Raw genomic sequence first — 23,074 nt, 5'->3', positions numbered from 1 at the left:
CCTAGAATCAGCGCTTAGTGACACACCTGGTCATCCTGTATCCCAGCCATTGGACCTCAGGTAATGATGTTGCTCAATAAGACCTCTTAACATCCTCATTTTAAAATTAGAGAAATCTTCCTGTACTGGTAAGAAAGCAAATATGAAAAGCTGCCCTCCATTTGAAAGTCCAGTGAATTCAGGATGTGATTAAAACAGTGAAGATAATGACAAAGACGATGATGGTATTAGCTAACATTTATTGTGGATTTATCTTTTAGTCATTTTACTTAGCTGTTTACATGAATTTTCTTCATTAATCCTCCTAAACAAACTGTAAGGTAGGTATACAACTCTTCCCATTTTATTGAGGAGGGAATGGAGGGTTAAGGTAGCTGAAAAACTGCCCAGATTTGGGCAAAGTCCAGTTGGTCCTAAAACTTATTTTTGAAAGTCTCGTCCTATATATAATGCCTCCAGGAATAAAATATTAATGTTCAAAAGAAATCTGTTAGAGGTATTTAATTGTTAAAATTTGTGTACTTTTGTTGCTACCGTCTGACTGAAGCCAAATTCTGCTTGTATTGCATTCATCATTCTATATTGATGGAACTTCTCCAACATACTAGAAACTCCACATCTAGTTGGCAGTATAGTAAGAAAAAATTTAAAAATATATTTTGTAATAGCTTCGGTAGGACACTCTCACCAGAATCCTTATTGTGAGTATCTATATATCTATGTATCTGTGTATCTATCTTCTATCATCTATCTATCATCTATTTATCCATCTGTTTATCTGTCTATCTATCCACCTACCTACATATATTGCATTTTGTGGAAAGTATATTGCTGTAAGACCAATGTCTATGAGGGTTGAGGCCAGAGATCCTCATACTTAATGGGCAGGAATGACCTAGTGCTGTGATTCCAAGGTGTACGATCTTACTTACAAGGGCTGATAACCAACTTTACAAAGGGGTAGAAACCTCTTCCATAAGTTAAAGTGGATTTGGAGGTATAAAATGGTATATTCTTACCACTGAGAAGTTAAATCACAAAAATAATCAAATTTAAGAGCTTTTTATGGTTTTTCAAGCACTATTAAAAAGTTTCTGGGCTGGGCGCAGCAGCTCACACTTGTAATCCCAGCACTTTGGGCTGAGGCGGGCAGATCACTTGAGGTCAGGAGTTCGAGACCGGCCTGGCCAACATGGTGAAACCCCAACTCTACTAAAAACATATGAAAATTAGCTAGGTGTGGTGGTGTGCACCTGTAATCCCAGCTACTTGGGAGGTTGAGGCAGGAGAATCACTTGAACCTGGGAGGTGGAGGTTGCCATGAGCGGAGATTGTGCCACTGCACTCCAGCCTGGGTGACAGCATGAGACTCCATCTCAAATAAATAAGTAAATAAATAAATAAATAAGTTTTCAATTTAGGGCTAATATAAGAAAAAAACTTAAAAAATAATCAGTCCCGATTTTGCAGCCATTGGTAAACCAGTCATTTTCTCAGAAAATTCGTCTGTCTTGGAGAACACAAACCCTAGGTTATTTTGACGAAAGTTCATAGAATTCTGAAAATGAAAGTTCGTGACCAACTTTTCTTCTTTCCCACTTCATAATCTTAACTGACCTCATGCTCACTGAGCATGGCCACTGGATTGGAGACGGGCCTCTGGTATTGCAGTGTGAGAAACTGAGCCCCTCTTTCCAGAGATTCTTACAGTATCCTCAGACAAGCGATAGGCACGTGGAGAATCCACCTTTGGACCAAATGCTTCCTTGTTTCTGTGATTACATTCATTGTTATGACACAATGCTAGCTCGGATATCAGCTGTTCATGATGAAAGACCTTCTTAAGATTTCTTAAATATGTTTATTTGGATTTCTCTCTGCAATGCTAACCTGTCTACAATCAAATCTTAGGATTACTGTAGATACTGATCGGTAGACACTCAGTGTTCTAATTTATGGATCGCCCTTTGAGGGTAGTGTCTTTGCTGCACCTGGCATCAGTTGTAGGGAAAAGCGGGCTCAGTTTCTAACATTGCAATACAAGAGGCCCATCTCCAATCCAGTGGTCATCCTCAGTCAGCATGAGGTCAGTTAAGATTATGAAGTGGGAAAGAAGGAAAGGTGGTCATAAACTTTCATTTTCAGAATTCCATGAACCTTAATCAAAATAGCCTAGAGTTCGTGATCTTTTTTTTTTTAATTATACTTTAAGTTTCAGGGTACATGTGCACAATGTTCAGGTTAGTTACGTATGTATACATGTGAGATGCTGGTGTGCTGCACCCACTAACTCGTCATCTAGCATTAGGTATATCTCCCAATGCTACCCCTCCCCCCTCCCCCCACCCCACAACAGTCCCCAGAGTGTGATGTTCCCCTTCCTGTGTCCATGTGTTCCCATTGTTCAATTCCCACCTATGAGTGAGAATATGCGGTGTTTGGTTTTTTGTTCTTGCGATAGTTTACTGAGAATGATGATTTCCAATTTCATCCATGTCCCTACAAAGGACATGAACTCATCCTTTTTTATGGCTGCATAGTATTCCATGGTGTATATGTGCCACATTTTCTTAATCCAGTCTATCATTGTTGGACATTTGGGTTGGTTCCAAGTCTTTGCTATTGTGAATAGTGCTGCAATAAACATATGTGTGCATGTGTCTTTATAGCAGCATGATTTATAGTCCTTTGGGTATATACCCGGTAATGGGATGGCTGGGTCAAATGGTATTTCCAGTTCTAGATCCCTGAGGAATCGCCACACTGACTTCCACAATGGTTGAACTAGTTTACAGTCCCACCAACAGTGTAAAAGTGTTCCTATTTCTCCACATCCTCTCCAGCACCTGTTGTTTCCTGACTTTTTAATGATTGCCATTCTAACTGGTGTGAGATGATATCTCATTGTGGTTTTGATTTGCATTTCTCTGATGGCCAGTGATGGTGAGCATTTTTTCATGTGTTTTTTGGCTGCATAAATGTCTTCTTTTGAGAAATGTCTGTTCATGTCCTTCGTCCACTTTTTGATGGGGTTGTTTTTTTCTTGTAAATTTGTTTGAGTTCATTGTAGATTCTGGATATTAGCCCTTTGTCAGATGAGTAGGTTGTGAACATTTTCTCCAATTTTGTGGGTTGCCTGTTCACTCTGATGGTAGTTTCTTTCGCTGTGCAGAAGCTCTTTAGTTGAATTAGATCCCATTTGTCAATTTTGTCTTTTGTTGCCATTGCTTTTGGTGTTTTAGACATGAAGTCCTTGCCCATGCCTATGTCCTGAATGGTAATGCCTAGGTTTTCTTCTAGGGTTTTTATGGTTTTAGGTCTAACGTTTAAGTCTTTAATCCATCTTGAACTGATTTTTGTATAAGGTGTAAGGAAGGGATCCAGTTTCAGCTTTCTACATATGGCTAGCCAGTTTTCCCAGCACCATTTATTAAATAGGGAATCCTTTCCCCATTGCTTGTTTTTCTCAGGTTTGTCAAAGATCAGATGATAGTTGTAGATATGCGGCATTATTTCTGAGGGCTCTGTTCTGTTCCATTGATCTATATCTCTGTTTTGGTACCAGTACCATGCTGCTTTGGTTACTGTAGCCTTGTAGTATAGTTTGAAGTCAGGTAGCGTGACGCCTCCAGAGTTTGTGATCTTAAGACAGAAGAATTTTTTGAGAAATGACTGGTTTGCCAATGGCTGCGAAACAGGGACTGATTCTTTTTTTGAGTGTTTCTAACTTTTAATTAGAAATCATTTCAAATAAACATGAAAGTGCATAAGATAATAGAATTGAGCCCCATGTATCTAATACCCAGATTTATGAGATGTTAATATTTTATTCAATATGCTTAAGATTGCACTTAAATCACATACCTATCCCTTTATTCTCCTTTCTTCCTCAGTAGCATTCTCTCCCCAATAGTTAGTATGTGTTATGCCTACTCACTTTTTCTCTTTAACTACATTTCCATATATCCACAAATGAGATGCAGTATTATTTTGTATCTTTTGACAATTTACATGTTTTTCTACTATAAGTGTTCTTGTACAATTTGGCAGTAGTGCCTTTCAATGCAAATGCAACTAGAGCAATTGAGCCTTGGTGTAAGCCAGAAGGAAATCCTTCTTTCCAGGGGTTTGGAGTTGCCTTAACAGCTGCTCAAAGTGTCCCAGCTACTCATTCTTCGCTGCATTCCTGACATGCGTCTTGGTTTCCTATTTATCACTTTGGCTCATGCTTAAGTGCATTTATGCAATAGCTTTAAAAGTCTTCGACCCTTGATCCACACCCTTCTCTTGCTTATTGAGTGGTTGTAAAGTTGATCCAAGGGAACTGGAGGTCATAAAATCACAGCAGAAAATGGAAACTCATACCTAGTTATTTTTTTTTAAGAGAATGGGTTCTTGGATTTTTCTTTTTTAAGTAAGAAATTTTGCTACACTCCTCGCCTTCCCACTCCCACATACCTCTGCATGGCCGGGCCCTGTCTAGAAAGGACACTGGGAGGCCCCAGGACTATAGAATTTATTTCTTGTAATAGTAACCAATTAAACTAGTTACCAGTTGGAGAGCATGTTCCAGCACTTAAGTTAATTGAACTGTTGCAAACGAAATATGATTCTAAATTGTTTCAGTATTCCGAATCACTTCATGCGTGTAGATAAAAATGAAAAAAATTACCAAATTGGTTTGGAATGTGCAAATCAAGCATACAGTGCGAACATTTAGATCTATGAACTGATAACTGCAGTAGGTACCTTGAAAAACTTTGTGGGCTGTTTTTTCTTCTTCTTTTGCTGAGCTCTCCTTTGAATTCCGAGAACCACTACTTGATGTGATAGTCAGTGAATGGAAGTCAGGTGCAATCAGAAGGGGAACTGTCTGCATCAGGATTTTTCTACCAATTTGCCCAGAAAATAATCTCTTCATGATTCATTTCATGGGCCAGGTAAGAAGGGAATTGTTGAAAGGAGATTTAGCTTAATGGATGAACTGTAGTATTTTATTCTGGGAGAATCTGGCTAGAATTTGGTTTATGAGTCTGGAGGGTATAGTTCTCCTTGGGGTGGTGACCGTTCTGTACCTAGGGCCACTGCACATAAACAATGAGTGTCTAAATTCAAGAAGGAGATGGTTTCGAGGAAAATCTCATGGCAAATGTTGCTACTTTCCTGTCTCCACAGTCTCTCACTCTTCATGTCTCCCCCATCACCCAACATATATGTGGATGACAGTCTGTTTCCATAGCTTTGTATTGCTGTGAATTTTCCAACCCTCTACATAGATCAGGTCAAGGGCTGGAATTGAAGGAGTTGTTTGAGAAGTTTGGATGGGCTGTGAGGCTCTTGGCAGCTTAATGAGTCATCTTGAGTAACAAGTCACACAAAATCCATGACAATTCTCACCTCTCTTCAAGGTTATTCCTTCCCCTCCCAAAGGAAACCTAAGAAAAAGCAGTGAAATACATCAGTTGATTTCATGAGCTCTTTTTGAGCTGATAAAATAATTTGAGTTAGAATACAGGCTGCCATTGTTGTTGCAGTTACAGTTCAAGTTGCCTGGCACCATACAACATTGGAACATAAACCACTGCCAAAAACAAACTCATGCAGAATAAACCAAGTCGACACAAACAGCAGAGATATTAATGGACCAGTCAGGTGCGTGACCAAAAGGAAGGCTCAGTCCTATTACAGTTTAGGCAGCTGTATCCATAGTATGAGTTGAAAGATTCAGCGTTGATATTTTTCTCCAAAATATATTCTCCATGGCTTACAAATAATACCGGAAACCCAACAACATTTTTTAATTCATGTATTTTTAAATTAAGAAAGACAATAAACTGTAGCCATCATCAGTTCTAGCAAATCCTCACCTAGATCATTTTAAGAGGAGAGCTAAAGCTGGGCTTGGTGGCTCACGCCTGTAATCCCAACACTTTGGGAGGCTGAGGCAGATGGATCACGAGGTCAGGAGATCCAGACCACCCTGGCTAACATGGTGAAACCCTGTCTCTACTAAAAGTACAAAAAATAAAAAATTAGCCGAGCGTGGTGACACGTGCCTGTAGTCCCAGCTACTCGGGAGGCTGAGGCAGGAGAATCGCTTGAACCTCCTAGGGAGGCAGAGGTTGCAGTGAGCTGAGATCGCACCACTGCACTCCTGCCTGGACAGAGACAGACTCCGTCTCAAAAAAAAAAAAAAAAGCTAGTTGCATTAGGACAGAAGTGAGAGAAATAAGGATATCCAAGACCTCACTGCCTGGAGAAAGGCAGGAAGAAGTGACACTAGGTGCTCAGAGAAAGGACACATAGTGAGTGTGCCATCAATTTCACTATCATGTGGAAATTTCAGTGGGCTCCTTGTTCGTTAAACGTTTATTGAACATTCACTTTGAGCCCTGTGCCAGGCATAGAAAGGATAAATAATGTTCTTCCTGCCTTCAGGAAACTTCTAATCAATTGTGGAGACATAGATAGTATTCAACAAACTTTAAAAAGCTCACCTACTGTATCCCAGACATTGTTTTAGTCACCAATGTGGTAGAAATGAATTAATAAGAGACCCTGTCCTCAAGCAATTTGCAGTCTGGTGGATGTACATAAGGTAATTAGTGTATAACTAATAAATGTCTCAAGATCTGTGGGAAAAAAAAATTTACTAAGGAGGGAGGAAGTTCAGTGAAGGCTCTAAGGGATCTGTATGGCCTGAGCTGGCCCCTGACATGTAGAATTAGGCAATGGGACGAGCAGAAATAGTACAACTCTCTCTTTTCCTGGATCTCTCCTGGAGTTGAGAGTATCCAAGTTTTTGCTAATTTACCCGCTTATAAACACTTACATTGTTCAATTACTTAGTCCAAGTGTTTGCTCAATAAAAACTTTCCTGACCCATCTCTCCTCACTCCGTGTCCCCAGACTTGTAGAACTCACTCCTTTATTGTGTCTCCTGCACATTAACCTATCACAGCACTGATAATATTATATTCTAAATTATTTCTTTACCTTTACTTTGCCCTTTGAGTTTGTAAGGATGCTGGCTGACTGCTGGGATGGATGAATAAAAATGGATAGAATTTTCATGTTTACCTAAACAAATCCCCAAATGTCCTGGCTCTGAATCACTTCTAGAATATTCTTCTCAAGCTCCTATAAAATGGCAATTTATGCTTTTTGAGATGGGAAAATGATCCCTGAAGCCTTCTCTGAAGAATTGAATGTAAGGAATACTTGTGTGGTGGCGTTTCCCCTCTCATGTCTCATTCACAGAACACTCCAAAACATAACCATTTTGCTATGACAGAAACATGATTTCTTCATTTGCAGGCAGCCATGATGAGCTTGCTCCTCCTGGACCATACAAAACATACGCTGTCTTTCCCTAGCTTTTGGAGGTTTCCCCACACAGGATAGCTCTGGGGAGGTTGTTTTCTGCTTGTCTTGTTTCTAAGCATCTTTTGCTCATCTTTCCTAGCCGCACGGTTCTAATTTCTGATTGCCTGGATTACATATCAACTAGGCCAAGTTTTTGATTCCTTAGTCACATGGGAAGTGGGGTCAGGAAAGCGGGGGCTGCAAAGGACTCGGGCACAGAGCCAGCTTTCCCAGGAGTTGGCCATGATTGTACTGATTCTGCGTATTGTTTTAAGGGTACACCCCTGGGGGTCTACAGATTTCTGCTGATCCTAGGGACTTAGAGAAGCTCAAAACCTAGCGCAAAAGACTCATCTGAGCTCAATTGGATGAAGCCTGGGGATATTTGCTCATGCCTTCCAAATATCTGTCTAAAAACGTCTCATTTCTGCTATTTCTATGGCCAAATGAATTGTCACATCCATGTGCATACCTTACCCAACAATCTGTTTATCAAGAAAGAGGAGCCTGTTGTCTCCCAATTTCTGCTTTCCAGGCGACTGATATTAATTACTTTGCAGCAGGAACAGTTTATCTCTGGCTGAAACCAAAGCAGATGAAAATGCTGCCGTGCTGTAAGATTTATTTATTTATTTTTCTTGAAACGATGAATGGGATGAAGATACTTATCTGAGAGAACAGGTTTCAGGTGGAGCCTCCGTCAGCAGTACTTTGAAATGTATTGTTAGAATATGGCTGATCTGGGTAAGGAATAAAAATAGCGTGTCATAGTGTGACTACATTAACTCATTTCCAACACAGGAAGCTGAGGCCCCTGCACAATGATAGACTTGTCCTGAAAGTAGAAAGCACGACCCCCATTAATGATGATGGACCTAGTTCTCAATTACTGGCATTACTTAAAAGATACCACTAATCTCAGCATTTTGGGAGGCTGAGGTGGGTGGATCACCTGAGGTCAGGAGTTCGAGACCAGCCTGGCCACTATAGTGAAACCCCATCTCTACTAAAAATACAAAAATTAGCCAGGTGTGGTGACATGCGCCTGTAGTCCCAGCTACTCGGGAGGCTGAGGCAGGAGAATCTTTTTTTTTTTTTTTCTTGAGATAGAGTCTCGCTCTGTTGCCCAGGCTGGAAAGTAGTGGCACAATCTCGGCTCACTGCAAGCTCTGCCTCCCAGGTTCACGCCATTCTCCTGCCTCAGCCTCCCGAGTAGCTGGGACTACAGGCACCCACCACCACGCCTGGCTAATTTTTTTGTATTTTTGTTTTTTTTTTTTTTTTAGTAGAGATGGGGTTTCACTGTGTTAGCCAGGATGGTCTCGATCTCCTGACTTCGTGATCCACCCGCCTCGGCCTCCCAAAGGAGAATCTCTTGAACCTGGGAGGCGGAAGTTGCAGTGAGCTGAGATCAGGCCTCTGCACTCCAGCCTGGGTGACAGAGCAAGACTCCGTCTCAAAACAAACAAACAAACAAAAAGATATTGCTAATTGCCCCAAAGCTATGGCCCTGCTTTAGACCTAATCTAAGTACCCTAGTACAGAGAACAAAGTTTTAAAATCAACCTATCCCCCTTCAAATTATTAAGATTCTACCCCCAAATGATTTCTTCTGGGTAGTTTGCATGTAGATTCAGCATTGAATCCCCAAGAGGTTGACTGAGAAATAATTAGGACAACCTGACAATGAAATAATGGTCTACCCTAGTTATGGGACTCTGGGGCATTTATTTCTTTACATGTCTTAGCCTCGGTTTCCTCAATAGAAAATAGGAAAAGAAAGCCAACTTGGTGGGGTTCATCTGACCCATTTTTTAGGTTAATCTATCTAAAAGGACCTGGCAAACAATGGTCATGCTCCGTTTTCATAATTAGTGGCCAAGAAGATAAATGTCTTTGAAAAAATGGAAACTAGTGATAAAATTTGGGGTCAAAGGTTACATTTGGTTGGGTGTGGGGCTCATGCCTGTAATAGCAGCACTGTGGGAGGCTGAGGTGGGAATGATGACTTGAAGCCAGGAGTTTAAGACTAGCCTGGGCAACATAGCAAGACTCTAACCCTACAAAAAATACAAACATTTGCTGAGTATGATGGTACATGCCTGCATTCCTGGCTAGTTGGGATGCTGAAGCAGGAGGATCCCTTGAGCTGTGGAGATCGAGTTCACAGTGAACCATGATTATGAGACTTCACTCCAGCCTTGGCAACATAGCAAGACTCTGTCTCTAAAATAATAAAAAAATTAAAAATAATGCATTTTTAAAAAATCAATTTTATTTTACTTCCCATACACTGTTCTAGACGGTGAGGCTAAGGGAAATAAAAACATCACAAAGACTCTGGCCAAGGTTGGAACCAGAAGCTCTGGGTTCTAGTTCTGGCTTTAATGTTGACCAGCTGCAATTACTTTGCCAATGTGCTTTACCTCTCCAGGATCCATCGGCTACATCTGTAAAGTAAAGAGCCAGACAATTTCCAATTCTGACATGCTATGCAAATGAAAAAATGTACTTTGTGCATCAACCTCTCGTCTTTTCCTGGCCACTCTAGCCACTCCTTTATGTTCTCCTTCATTAACTACTATTCTTCTACTTGAATCTTTCATGCAAATATTCCCTTGGTTGTTTTCTTTAATCATATTTCTTTTCTTTGTCCATGTTTTCCTTGAGATGTGTCATTGACTGCAGTAACATTGACTTCCCTAAGACCATGGGAAATGACTCTAAATCTATTTCCCCAACTGAAATCACTCTCCCAAGCTTTTGACTCACTAACTACTGGACACCTCCTTTTGAGTTTTCTCCCAAAGTTTAAACATAGTATGTCTCAAACTGAACCCATTATCTTATTCACAACCAAAATCTACTTATATTCTTCCATTTTCAGAGATTGTCATCAACTCAAATTTCCCTGGCCCAAAGCTTAGGAGTCATCACAAGCCCTCCCTGCCATTCACAATCACATCTAATTGATTACCAAGTCTTGTTTATTTTACTTCTTTCAAAGCCCTCAAATCAATCGTCTTTCATCTGCATTTTTCCATTTACAACCAATTTCACTATATCTTCCACTTTGCAGTCAAAACATTGCTTCTAAAATGCTAACATTCTATCCTATCTATCTTATCTAGAGCCTACCAACAGTTTCACCTGGTTTCCTGGAATCAAACATAAAGTCTCTAGCATCAAGTATAAGTTTATCCCTGAATGATCCCCACCCTCTCATTCAAAAGTTATTTTCACCACGCTCTCAGCCCCACAGCTCCACTCTTACTGCAATTTTTGTGTTTTGTGGAATAGACTCTATTATATTTCTAAAATTTTGTAAAAGCTGTTCTCTCTGCTTGGAATGCCCTACCTTTCTTTCTCTATCTGAGAGGCTGTGGGAGTTTTTTCCAGGGTGGTTAAGAGTCTATGCTTTGGGGTAAGACATACCTGTGATCAAAGTCCAGATCTAGTATTTATAAGCTATGTGATAGTAGGCAGGTTGTTTATCATCTAAATTTTAGTAGTATTACTTTTAAAATGCAAATAACAATATCTGCTACATAATGTCATTGTAAAGATTAAATATGAGGTGTTTAATGTGCTGCCAGGGACATAGGAACATCAATAATTGGCAACTCATGTTTGTCCTTTACAGCTAAACTCTATGATCCTCCTCTCTTCTCCTAACCACACCTCTCATGTTCTGCTCTGGAATTTACATTACAGGATGCCAGAGTCAGAGTCTATTCTGTTCACATTTATTTAGCACTTGTCATTGTCTGACCCAAGCAGGCCTACCATAGAATTTCTGTTTCCATCAAGATTCAACTAAGTCACTATTTCTTCTAGGAAGCTTTTATTGAACCCCTAATGTTGCTTCAGCATTGGTTAATTACTTAAGTAATAGGCTCTGTTTATACACAGTTGGAATTCTTTCTCTTTCTTCAGTAGAGTCTTGAGTTTCTGGAGGGCAAAGTCCGCATCATTTACACCTTTGAATCCCCAACACTTTTCTCAGCTCCATAGAGTAACACTAAAAAAAGCCTGTATGAATGCATGAGTGAAGGAAGGAATGGCTGGATGAGTGATGAATGAGTGGATTCTCTCTTTACCTCTGTTTCTTTCTTTTCCTCTTTTCCCCCTCTTACTATGCTCCATTTAAATTCTGTTTCTAAGAATCAGGTAGAGAATGTGGAAACTAATGGATATCAGGCAGGTGAGGACACACCTTCACCCAGAGGAGACATGTAGACTGCCCCCTGGTGCTCTGCAGAAATTGTATTGATAGTGGCACCTGGGAAGGAAAGGTCCTTTGATCACAGGAGCTTTAGACAAGCTTTCCCCTGAGCAAGGGCATGAGAACAGCACAGGCAAGCTGCCGGAGAATTTTGCAGGCCTTCCTGAAAGGAGTCTGAAAAGCTGGTATGTAGGTCAGTGTCCACCCTGGGACTCAGCCCACGGAGGTAAAAATAAGAGCCTGGAAGGACTGAGTTTCCAGATGCCCAGGTGAGAGTGGCTGGGGGGAGATGGTCTGAAAAGGAGGAGGAAAATCCCTTTAATTTGTTCTCTGGGACATGGCCTCCAAACCACCTTGTAGGCAAGGCACAAAGCCGAGATGACCCTGATATGCATCGAAATGAAAAGGTTTGTGTGCAAATCAGGGAAGAATCCTTTCTGCACCTACAGGACGGATGCCAGGGAGTTAACATTTGGAAATCGCAGCTCAGTGCCAGGACGTTGTTTGAAAAGGAGATCTTGGAGCAAATGCCAGTGAGGTACAGAGGAGAAGAAGTGAGGACAAGGACTCCAGGAATTAGCTATTCAAGAATGTTCCAGAAACCCGATAGCTGTTTTCCCTGTCAAAAGAAAAAAAGAAAGAGAGAGACAGGAAAAAAAAAAAAAAGGACATTCAAACGAGCGTTCATCGAAGCAGGCTGCTCAGGGTTTTCAGGGGAATTGGGAGGGCAGATGCTACAAGGTTATTGGAGTCAGTGTCAAATGCGAGAACAAAGTGGCAGTGACATGAGCTAAGAAATGACTAAGCACCCGAGCCCTGGAGTAGTAATAGATGGATCCAAATGCCAAGTGAAGCAGTTGTCTTAACTCATTTGAATACTTCTGAAGAGGTGATGAAAAAATAGCAGGAGGGATGGAACCTCTTCTGTTCCAGAATATCCCAAGATGATAAGATAATGTTGCATAATGTTACTCTGTGATTTGCTTGATCCACCCTTCCCTATGGCTGCTTTCTCTTTAGTTTTAAAATGAAAGTTTTAGGTCCAGCACACATAGGGTTTCCATTTGATATAGGGGCTGCTGTTCTTAGGATTTGATTCCTACTTGCAGTGTGGGACTCTCCCTCTCCCCATGAAGGGGTGCTCAGAGTTTTAAGAAAAGAGCATGGTTTGGCACTCAAGCAGGTAAGTTTTTGGCTTACATAGAACTTCCTCTTTCTTCCTCTCTTCTGTTTTTCCTTTTCTCATCGCTATTTATTTCCATATATTGAAAAACCTGAAGAATTTGGACCTAAGGGATATAGTGAAGTGAGCAGAGAAAAGTTAAGGAGGCAAAATTCATATATACAAATTGTATTGTCTCACATGGAGTGTTTGTATATGAAGAGTAATTGAGTAGATATTTAGCATATATTAGATGCTTTATAAATACTCCTATCCCTGCTGCTCCCGCTCCTTTTCAGTTCCCTCTTTCATTTCTGCTTTATTAAGATAAAGATTACTTTGAAAAGAATTATTGTCAATGATAGGCACCATTTACTGAATGCCTCTTCTGCACCAGACTCTACATTAGAATATTTGTGACATCAGTTATGCCTTATCACAATTCAGAATGGGAGCAGCAACTGTCCCCACTTTACAGATGAGGAAATGGAGCTAACACACAGTAAGTCACTTGCTACTGCTGCTAAAAAGTGATAGAGCTGGAATGCAAATTTAGGTGTTCTGCACTGTAAACCCATGTTTTGTTTTGTTTTGTTTTTGTTTTTGTTTTTTTAATGCTGCTGCATTTCTCTCATGGATCATGCAAATGTAGCTGCTTGGAGCAAATACATAGCATTCCTTCGGAACTGGGGCCAGGGCTGTTTAAGTTGGTGAATTACATCTTGGGTGGCCATCCCTTACCTTTGGCATTCTCCTTCCCACTCCCTCTGTTCAAACAGCAACAAATCATGCTGCCCTTTTAGTCAAGCACCCTTTTATTCTTTCCTGAAACTGTGTCTCACCAGCCCTATCCCTGTCCTTTAGGGGCCCAGGGTCTTAATTAGCTAATTAAATAAACTTATCTTGCCTAATAGCTCTTAATTCCAAAGTCAGTGCCTTTCCTTTCGTACTAAATACAGAGTCAAATAGAGAAATTTCAGTTGGTAAAGGTTGCTGAGAAAGATAAATTTTTGAAGTAGACAAAACTTTATTGCCTCTCAAACCTCAGAGAAGCAGTCACTTATTCTATCCACATGTTTTTGGCATTTCCTTGCTTACAAAACCCCACTGAAAAACTGGGTATTGAGATCTAAGCCTCTAATTGTCTTAATAAGTTTCAGTTAGAAATGACTTTCCATAATTTGTTAAATATTTCCTGAGCACCTCCTATGTGCTAAGCTCTGTTCTAGGTAAGACATTCAGAGGGAAGCAACTCAAGCACCTGGAGATGGCCTATGCTACAGGTTGAGTATCCCTTCTCCAAAATGCTTGGGACCAGAAGTGCTTTGAATTGTCCATTTGGGGGGCTTTAGGATATTTGTATTACACTTGCTGCTTAAGTGTCCCTAATCTGAAAACCTGAAATCCAAAATGCTCCAATGAGCATTTCCTTTGGGCATCATGTCAGCACTCAAAAAGTTTTGGATTTTAGAGCATTTGGGATTTCAGATATTCAAATTCGGGATGCTAAACCTGTACCAAAAATTTTCCCTCTATCTTCCTCTGTCATTAGAGAATTTTATAGCTTGTTGACCACTTAGGAAGATACCCTTGAAAAGACCAAGTATGTGACTAGGGAGAAAATAATATTAAGGAAAAAAAAAAAGAGAAATATTAGTTTGAAACTGCTCATTTAAAATTACTAGTTTCAATCAATGACAATTTTAAGATATTAAATACATTCTGGAGTAACTTGTCAAAAAAAAAAAAGGTGCCATTACTGATATTCTCCAAGGTTTTTCTAATAAGATCAGGGTCAGTGATGGGAAATAAGCTGGAAGATGAATAGAGTGTCAGAATGCAATTGAGTTCCAAGCAGTTACAGCAAGTTCCCCAGTAAACACAGCTTGAGCAAGTTTGTTCCTGATGATGGTTAGGGAGGCCTTTGGTGAAAATGACCCAGAGAACAGCTGCTTTCTCACCACACAAAATACTGCTGGACCTTCCTTACTTAACCTATTGGAAAGCTTCCATTGGCATTCTCTTGTGGGTTAAGGCAGAGGAGGAGGTAGCCTCATGAACCTCTCTGCTCCTCTGATTCTGCACTCATTTTGATTTTGTTAAGAGACTTTAGTATATTCTTTCCATGGCCCAAGTGGAACCAAATCCAAGCTCCATCTACTAGCTGTGTTTCTTTGGGCAAATTTGTAACTCCTCTAAGCCTCAGTTTCTTCATCTGTAAAATGGAGATAATAGTAATATGGCTAACAATAACAGCAAGCATTGATAAAATGATTATTTCTCTGTTGAGGCACTCTACGTTGGAGATACCTTATCTCATTGGATGCTCACAGTCCCCACAAGGTAAGTGTGATTACACCTACAAATAGCTATTTTTATCAAGAATCATGGTTGCAGTTCAGAAATTTCTAGAGGTGACGTTTAAAAAAAAATCATGGTTATCTTTTTTAAAGTAAAAATGACTGTGCGACTTCTATGATAATAATCATTGCCAGAGAGGAGTTTTCATTATTGAATAAGTGGAATGCTTTGGAAGGGCTTCTTCATGTAAATAGATATTGCTACCTTCAACTCCTACTGAGTCCTCTCATGGTAGTAGGATATAAGACATTTAGTGGGCTGAAAATATATATTACCTGGTAAACAAGTGTGTAGAGCACTTATGTGTGATACTGATTCCTTGTCAAACTCAGAGAGAGAGAAAGAAAGAAAGGGAGAACAGAGGGAAAGAGACAAAGATGGAAACAAAGAGAAAGAGACAGAGATAGAAACAGAGAGAGAGAATAATTTCATATGCCTCATTTGGCACTTGAAAATGAAGCAGGAAACCATGGTGTCCCCACCTGGGACCCCGATTCTGTGACCTGCTTTCTGATATGGTCTGGAAATTCTCAACCCAGTGGAACCCAGGGACACAGGTGTTTCATCTTCAGCAGGGTCCTGTCGGGGCCTCTCTACCCGAGGCCTCAGTCCTACACAGAGTACATTCTCCTTGAAGGAGGAAAGGAAGACTCCCTCCAGCTGGGCTGTCACAGAACTGCTAACTCTTCTCTCCATCCCTGCTGGCCTCCAGTCTTTTCTCTGTTTCACTCTTGTTATGGGAGCTGTGAGAAAAGAAAAATCAATTCTCTAGCTAAGGTCAGCCAGTAAAATTTGCTCCTAGGTCCCCTAACCACGGCCTGATGAATCCAGCCACATTTCTCCCGGGTTACAATTCAATAAAGCCTCCTAATGGCCTTTATCATGATTTCCCTCCACACAGGCTCACAGCAGCGCCTTTCATGCTCCCTTATAAACCTGCTTGTAGGGCAATAATTTTGTCTTTTAGTTTTTCTGGATCATTTTGGAGGTGAATTGGGCCAGGGTGGGGGGGTGAGGGCTGAAAAAACAAAACTTTTAGCCGCATCTGGTTATTCCATTTAGTTTTCGCGGCAAATTATTATAGCATAAAAGTAGCTTCAGATGGTGCTGACTGAGGATGGCTTGGCAGGGTTACTCCCTGGGCTTTACCTGGTCCCTGAGTAGTTATGCAGCATCTTTTAAATCATTCGTTCATTTATGCTAGGCCAAGTGTGAGAAATATTTTATGAGCACCTACCATGTGCTAGAGAATGAAGCTGTGGAGAAGAAAGAGTCCCCGATTGTTGCTCCCAATCTAAGTTGGAGAGACAGACCAGTAAGTAAGTCAGTGAGGACATTAGAATAAAGGCATCACAGAGCCCTTAACTGCTTTTCAAGTGGCAAGAGAAGCCCCCGTTTTCCTCCATAGGGGCAGAGAGCATCAGAGAAAATCTTTCTCGGCATAGCTGCCATGAACTGAATCTTGAATGTCAAGGAAGAAGCAGAAGTAGTGGGCTTGCACATATGCTAAAATTCCATATCTGCCATGTGTTAGCCATGTGACCCTGGACGTATTACTGATCCTCTTAAAATGCAGGTTCCTGAGCCCCAAAATAGGTCAGCCTTGCTTGCAGAGTTTTTGTGAAAGTTAACAAAATATAGGTAAGTGCTGGACTTATATCCTTATATCCAACACAAAGTAGATACTCAAGAGATGAAATTCTATTTTTGTTATTATTATGTATAATAATTTTTATTTATTAAGAGTTTATCAAGTATAAACTCAATAATAATTAGAACTTGAGCACGATCCATTGAGGAAATGAAAAGCTTTCAGTTTCACAGATATTTGCAATGGCTGTAGAGGGGAAGGGTAGGAAATCTGGAGCGGAGACATGTGGATGGTTATGCAGGAGCCAGTTCATTGAGAGCCTTCAGTACAAGGCTTAATGCAGTACAAGGCTGTCATAAACTGGCTCCTGCATTAAGAAGTAGAGATTCATTGAAGGTTAACCACTTTTTAGGAAAGGGGGTGTGTAAGTAATTAGATATCCAGATGATGATGTGGCCCTTATTGCCAGCTATCTGATCCCAGCTCATAAAGCCTTGGTTCACTGACCACCTAGACATGGAAAATAAAAACCCAGGCACCACTTTGCCTCTGAAGAATTCTCAGCAATTTTTCAGAAAGTAAAACATCCTCTGTGAAATTCTTGAAGATTTCTCCCCCTCACTCTGAAATGCCCTGAATTTCAAGCAGCTATAATGTTGCTGACTCATTTCTAGTTTCATAAGGATCTGGGTTGACTTGTCATATGTTATAAATCTCCAGTTTATGGAATCGCTCCTACTGCTGTAAGGTAGACTTGGAAGTGTGTCAAAGGGATTCAAGGTGGGCAAAACAGAAGTTGAGCTTGAGTCTCATTATTTTGCTTATTTTTTCAGTGAAGGGAGACCTTTAATGATTTTTTACAGGGGCCATTATTTAATTTTCATCTTAAGGAAAAAATGTCAAGCAGTCGATTTTAAAGATATATGTCCATGTAAGACTGATTGTATTTAAAACAAATTTCCCAGAGCTTCCTTTAATCTATTATAGAATCTTTCTATATCATTCATGGCAAAAGTATGTCAGGCCTTTGATGGGAAGCAAATTTTCTCTTTTTAGGATTTTGGTGTGACTTTGTCTATTGTGGACAGGGACATCTAGCCACTTTAAGAAACTGAACACTCAAGCCTATGGGTTACAAAGAAAATGCAAAGGTATGGAAATGTGCAGTAACAGAAAAAAAGGCTGGACTGAAGACAAATATGGCTTATGTTACAATTTTGTTTTGGTTTGTCTTTTCCTAAGATTCAGCTATATTGGCAAAGCCTACAGAATAAACACCACAGGACTTGAATATAAGTTTGCAAGCAATCATGTATCAGGGCAACTCTTTGCTATGGAGAGTAAACTTGTTTATGTCTTTGCATGAGTTCCTCACTCCTTCCAGAATACACAGATGGATGGATGGATGGATGGATGATGGATTGTCAAGAACAGTAGCCCTTACCTGAAAACATAACTCCTTCACTCAGTGTTATATATATATATTTAGCTTTCAAAAAGATGTAATCTCAGCTGGGCACGGTGGCTAACGTCTGTAATCCCAGCACTTTGGGAGGCTGAGGCGGGCGGATCAACTGAGGTCAGGAGTTTGAGCCTAGCCTAACCAACATGAAGAAACCCTGTCTCTACTAAAAATACAAAATTAGCCTGGCGTGGTGGCACACACCTGTAATCCCAACTACTCGGGAGGCTGAGGCAGGAGAGTCGCTTGAACCGGGGAGGTGGAGGTTGCGGTGAGCTGAGATCGCGCCGTTGCACTCCAGCCTGGGCAACAAGAGCAAAACTCCGTCTCGAAAGAAAAAAAAAAAGGAAAAAAAGAAAGAAAGATATAATCTCTGAATGCACTAATTATTTTTACTAATTTCTTTGAGGTTATTTTGTATTGTTTTGTTTTGCTTTTCTGCTACACCTTGCTTTACTCCCTTCTCTTTCTGGGTTTAATCCTCCTTGGACTAAAGCCAAGGTCAGAGAGAGTAATATGCAGTGCAACAGCCTGCCTAGTAAAACATATCTCTTTATTAGGAAATTGAGCTTCTACCTTTTACCAAGCTGTGGTTTCTTATAAGAAGAAACGCTGACTCATAATACAGGCAAGGTGATGTGTACATGCAAATACACAATTTTATCTTTTAGGCTGATTTCATTAAACAACAGATCTGTGGTATCTGAGAAGCTGTCAAATACTCAGGCTTGATTTTACATAATTATACAATATAGAATGACATTAGCTCTGTATTTTCTTATTGTTGTATCATCTCTCTCCCTCCCTGGAAATGTAAGCTCCATGGGGGGCGAGAGTTATGAGGTTTCTGTTAACTAATTATACCATCATCTAGAACGGTGCCTAACACTAATAGAAACTCATTAATTATGTGAATAAATGAGTAACTTAGTGCAAAGTCACAATACTCTCCTTTATTTGTTTCCAGTTTTTGCTTCATGCAGGCTTTTGGTACCTCCCTTGGGGAGGGTTCACAGCATCACCTACAATGAGAGAATTTAGGGTTATTTTTCAAGTTCATGTCATTATAACATGGGGAGCTGGGATTTCTGTGCTCATTCTTTCTCCGTGACATCAGCTGATTTTAAGTCAACCTTTCTATATTTTTTACACTGTCTCTTTTTACTTCTGGCTTGGCTTTAATTAGCCCATTTTTTCTTAGTTTTTTTTATGTACATACATTTATTTCCAAAATGTTATTAAACTTAATTTTATGCTTTATTTTGTTCCCCACAAACTATATTACATTTTCTTTGTACCTTCTCATTTGCTCTTCTCCTATGTAATTCTTTCCTTTCAAGTCACCAAACAGCAATTTGTCTGAGTTTCCTGATAACATCTCTCTTTATTTTGGTATCTTCTGCAGTATATTTTAGCCCTTTTTAACTATAGCCTAGATAAAATAAGTACATTTCATGTACTTGGCAAGAAAGTGTTAAGCATTAACTCCTAATAATTCACTCCTTATTAGTCTCCTTTCAGGTAAGTTGCCAGACAGATTTCAAGAGATAAGTGGAAGGTCACTCAAACAAAGATCCATTTTCCTGGATAGGGGAGGGGCAGTGTTTCAAAAGTCACATGTAGAAGCAAATTCCTTCTAATGACAGCTGTAGTTTCTCCAAAATGATAGATAAATAACCTTTTGTGTAGGGTGAGTAGAGTCATCTTTTTATACATAACAGTAAGAATAGTTTTGACCAAGTTTCAGTGTTCAGCTATAAAGACAAAGGGACAGAGATAAAAGCAATTAATTATCAATATAAAGGACATTGATGGTTTGCTGGCTATGGTAATGAGTACAAGTATCATAATTATGAGGCTTTGAATAAATTCAATGAGATTCTGTGTGTCTTCTTGAGTAGGTAGTCTTGAAATGGCAAAGTCAATTAGGACTGAAGGGAAATAAGAGGGTAGAAAACAAGACTAAAACACTCAGTACCTTGTACCCTAACACCCGCTGCAACAACAAAAAGATATTATCAATTCCCGGATCAGCATAGATTTGTGTTTGAATCATGAACCATACCTGTACAATGTGTGTAAGTAATTGTTAAAAAATACAGTTATGTGGCCAGAGGCGGTGGCTCACGCCTGTAATCCCAGCACTTTGGGAAGCCGAGGGGGTTGGATCACGAGGTCAGGAAGATTGAGACCATCCTGGCTAAAATGGTGAAACCCCCTCTCCACTAAAAAAACAAACAAAAAAAAACCCCCAAAAATTAGCCGAGCGTGGTGGCAGGTGCCTGTAGTCCCAGCTACTCAGGAGGCTGAGGCAGAAGAATGGCGTGAACCCGGGAGGTGGAAGTTGCAGTGAGCTGAGATCGCACCACTGCACTCCAGCCTGGGCGACAGAGCAAGACTCTGTCTCAAAAAAAAAAAAAAAAAAATACAGTTATGTTTTACATCATATACCAACTCCAACTGATTGGTAGTGGCTGCCTAGAACTTTTTGCATTAGGAAGGATTCTCGAGTATTCAGTGGTATCTGTGAGAAATAATGCTATAATTATCAGCAATGTCTTGTGGGCATCGTACTTGCAAGTGCTAGCATTAAGTGCTATGATTTTTTTGTTTATTTATGTCTAATTATTACTTCATAGTTTATTTCATTTTCTTCTGTTTTTTGCTGTTGTTGTTGTTTCTAAATCTGGTATTATAAAATTTACTTCTGGGAAGATTGATGTATCATGATAGCCATCTGGCCCTTGTATTGTTTGCCCAGTTGGGACTATTGCAAAACTGCACCCTGACAGATTTCACGGCAGATAGCGTATATCCCACATGGACTGTGAAGAAACAAGAGACTTTGACCTAAGAAAAGAATAAGATATTCAGTGCAAAATTCACTGTTGATTTTACCAGAGCAGTGATACTAAAGACTTCAACTACATTACAAAGACTCTGTGAAGGGTGCTTTCAACAGCAAATAACAGCAAACCCAGTTCACAGTGGTTTAAAGCAATATGAATAACTGTTTATCATATCACAGAAATCAGGAGATAGATTGATTATTGCTGATGTGTTCAGTAGTGTAATAGTGTCAGGATTTGCAACTCTTCAACTCTCTTGGGGTTTTTCTCATGGTTATCAGAGGGATGCCACATCACCAAGTTTCATGTCCACTTTTATGTAATGAAAAATGGGGTAAGGTAAAGAACCAGTGGCATCCCCTTTTGTCAGTAAAGTAAAAGCTTTCACATATGACCTCTGACCTTTATATGTTCTTATTTAGAAGCATGTCATATGGCTAACACCGGTTGCAGAAGCAGCTGGGAAAATATATATTTACCTTTACTGCCCTCTGTGGTGGATGAGACAAGGAGGAAGGGTATTACCAATAGTCTCTGTTACGGTGTACCTCTTAGCCTAGTGGCTATCCATACATATCCTTCTTCCTATGGATATGTTTTAACAGGGGCTATTCATCTTTATTCCATGGAAAATAACCACACATAATAGTATTTATTTTAGGATCTAGCTTGAAGTGCAGTATTGCTCACTATCAGATCCAGATGTGGATGTTCTGGTCTAGTGACTAATAGCTTAAAAACAAGTTATCTGTTCCCTTTATCCTGCATAAAGTGTTGGTGAGCCGGCCAGGCGCAGTGGCTCACGCCTGTAATCCCAGCACTTTGGGAGGCTGAGACAGGTGGAGCACCTGAGGTGAGGAGTTTGAGACCAGCCTGGCCAACGTGGAGAAAACCCGTCTCTACTAAAAATACAAAAATTAGCTGGGCATGGTGGCACACACCTATAATCCCAGCTACCTACAATGAAATCTCCATCTTGGGAAAAGGAACAACGGGAATTACTTACAAATTACTGGCCTATAACACACACATTAAACAGCAAAGACTTAGCCCTGGCAGTGGAGTAAATTCCTTTATTAGACAGTCTGCCCATCCCTGTCTTTTCTAGGAGGATCCCTAGAATCTGGGAGGATTAGGGAGATAAATATGCTAATTATGCAGATGGCCACACCTGAAGTAAGCTTGGAGAAGATGCTCTTCTGAGGAACGTACAACTTTCCTAGTTTATTTCTTATTCACATAGGTTCAGGGGCTTAGGGGGTTAACAGTCAAAGTCTGGGTTTCTTGAGCAACATCATCCCCTCAAAAATATAGTAATTCTGGGAGTCATTTTGCTTCTGATAATTTCCACATGGGATAATTAAGAGCCAGTACATGTGTAGGCATAGTCTCTAATTGTGAGACGTGCTGTATCCTAGTGCCTAAGTTTAGGGATTAGTCTAATGGACAACACCTTGTGGAGATATGAAAAATATAGGCTTGTATTGGAAGACATTATTGGAGAAATTCTTTGTTAAGGAGCAGATGTTAAATATTGGAATGTTTTTACACTTCATGGTAAGTAGCTGCTTACCCAAACTAGCAATCTGTACCCTAAGATCTCACTACTAAAGGTTTAATGCTTGTCAAAGTTTAGGGGCCTTCAAGGATCCATCTCCAGCCTTGTTGCCAACATTCATTTGATTCTTCATTGCCTCCACCTTACCAGGTATTAATATGAAATATTTCATATATCAACTCTGGCTTATACTCAGGGCAGCAGAGAAGTATGTTCCTTAGTATGGGGGATCCTGGGACAAAGGCAAACATTTTCCGAGAAAATGTCACATTAGGAAAATGCTAATCAAAGCCTTAAAAAGGACAACATCAAGTTGTAAATGCCACTTATAAGAAAGTTATTAAAAATAAAGAGAAGATTAAAAAATAGATTGGTTAGGCCGGGTACCGTGGCTCACTCCTGTAATCTTAGCACTTTAGGAGGCCGAGGCAAGTGGATCATGAGGTCAGGAGATCGAGACCATCCTGGCTAACACGGCGAAACCCTGTCTCTACTAAAAAA

At 40.1% G+C, this 23,074-nt stretch overlaps 1 protein-coding gene across 4 annotated transcripts in view; it reads right to left on the bottom strand.

Moving 5' to 3' along the window:
- Positions 1–2,607: 2,607 nt before the first annotated feature.
- LOC461139 (cytosolic beta-glucosidase) overlaps positions 2,608–23,074 on the bottom strand; it is a 1,143,797-nt gene continuing 1,123,330 nt past the window's right edge. Inside the window, exons 11-14 of one of the 4 annotated variants that reach the window (XR_010156492.1) lie at positions 18,371–19,188; positions 9,468–9,591; positions 7,838–8,105; positions 2,608–5,435 (exon numbers count right to left, since the gene is read on the bottom strand). The gene's annotated coding sequence lies outside the window, so the exon portion shown is untranslated. Of the gene's footprint in view, positions 8,106–9,467; positions 9,592–18,370; positions 19,189–23,074 lie in introns of all 4 variants that reach the window. The other 3 variants (XR_010156491.1, XR_008547754.2, XR_008547751.2) reach the window with 3 other exon arrangements.

The sequence above is a fragment of the Pan troglodytes genome, chromosome 3 (genome assembly GCF_028858775.2).
Source record: "Pan troglodytes isolate AG18354 chromosome 3, NHGRI_mPanTro3-v2.0_pri, whole genome shotgun sequence".
NCBI lineage: Eukaryota > Metazoa > Chordata > Mammalia > Primates > Hominidae > Pan > Pan troglodytes.
This window is presented reverse-complemented; position numbering and strand designations above follow the sequence as displayed.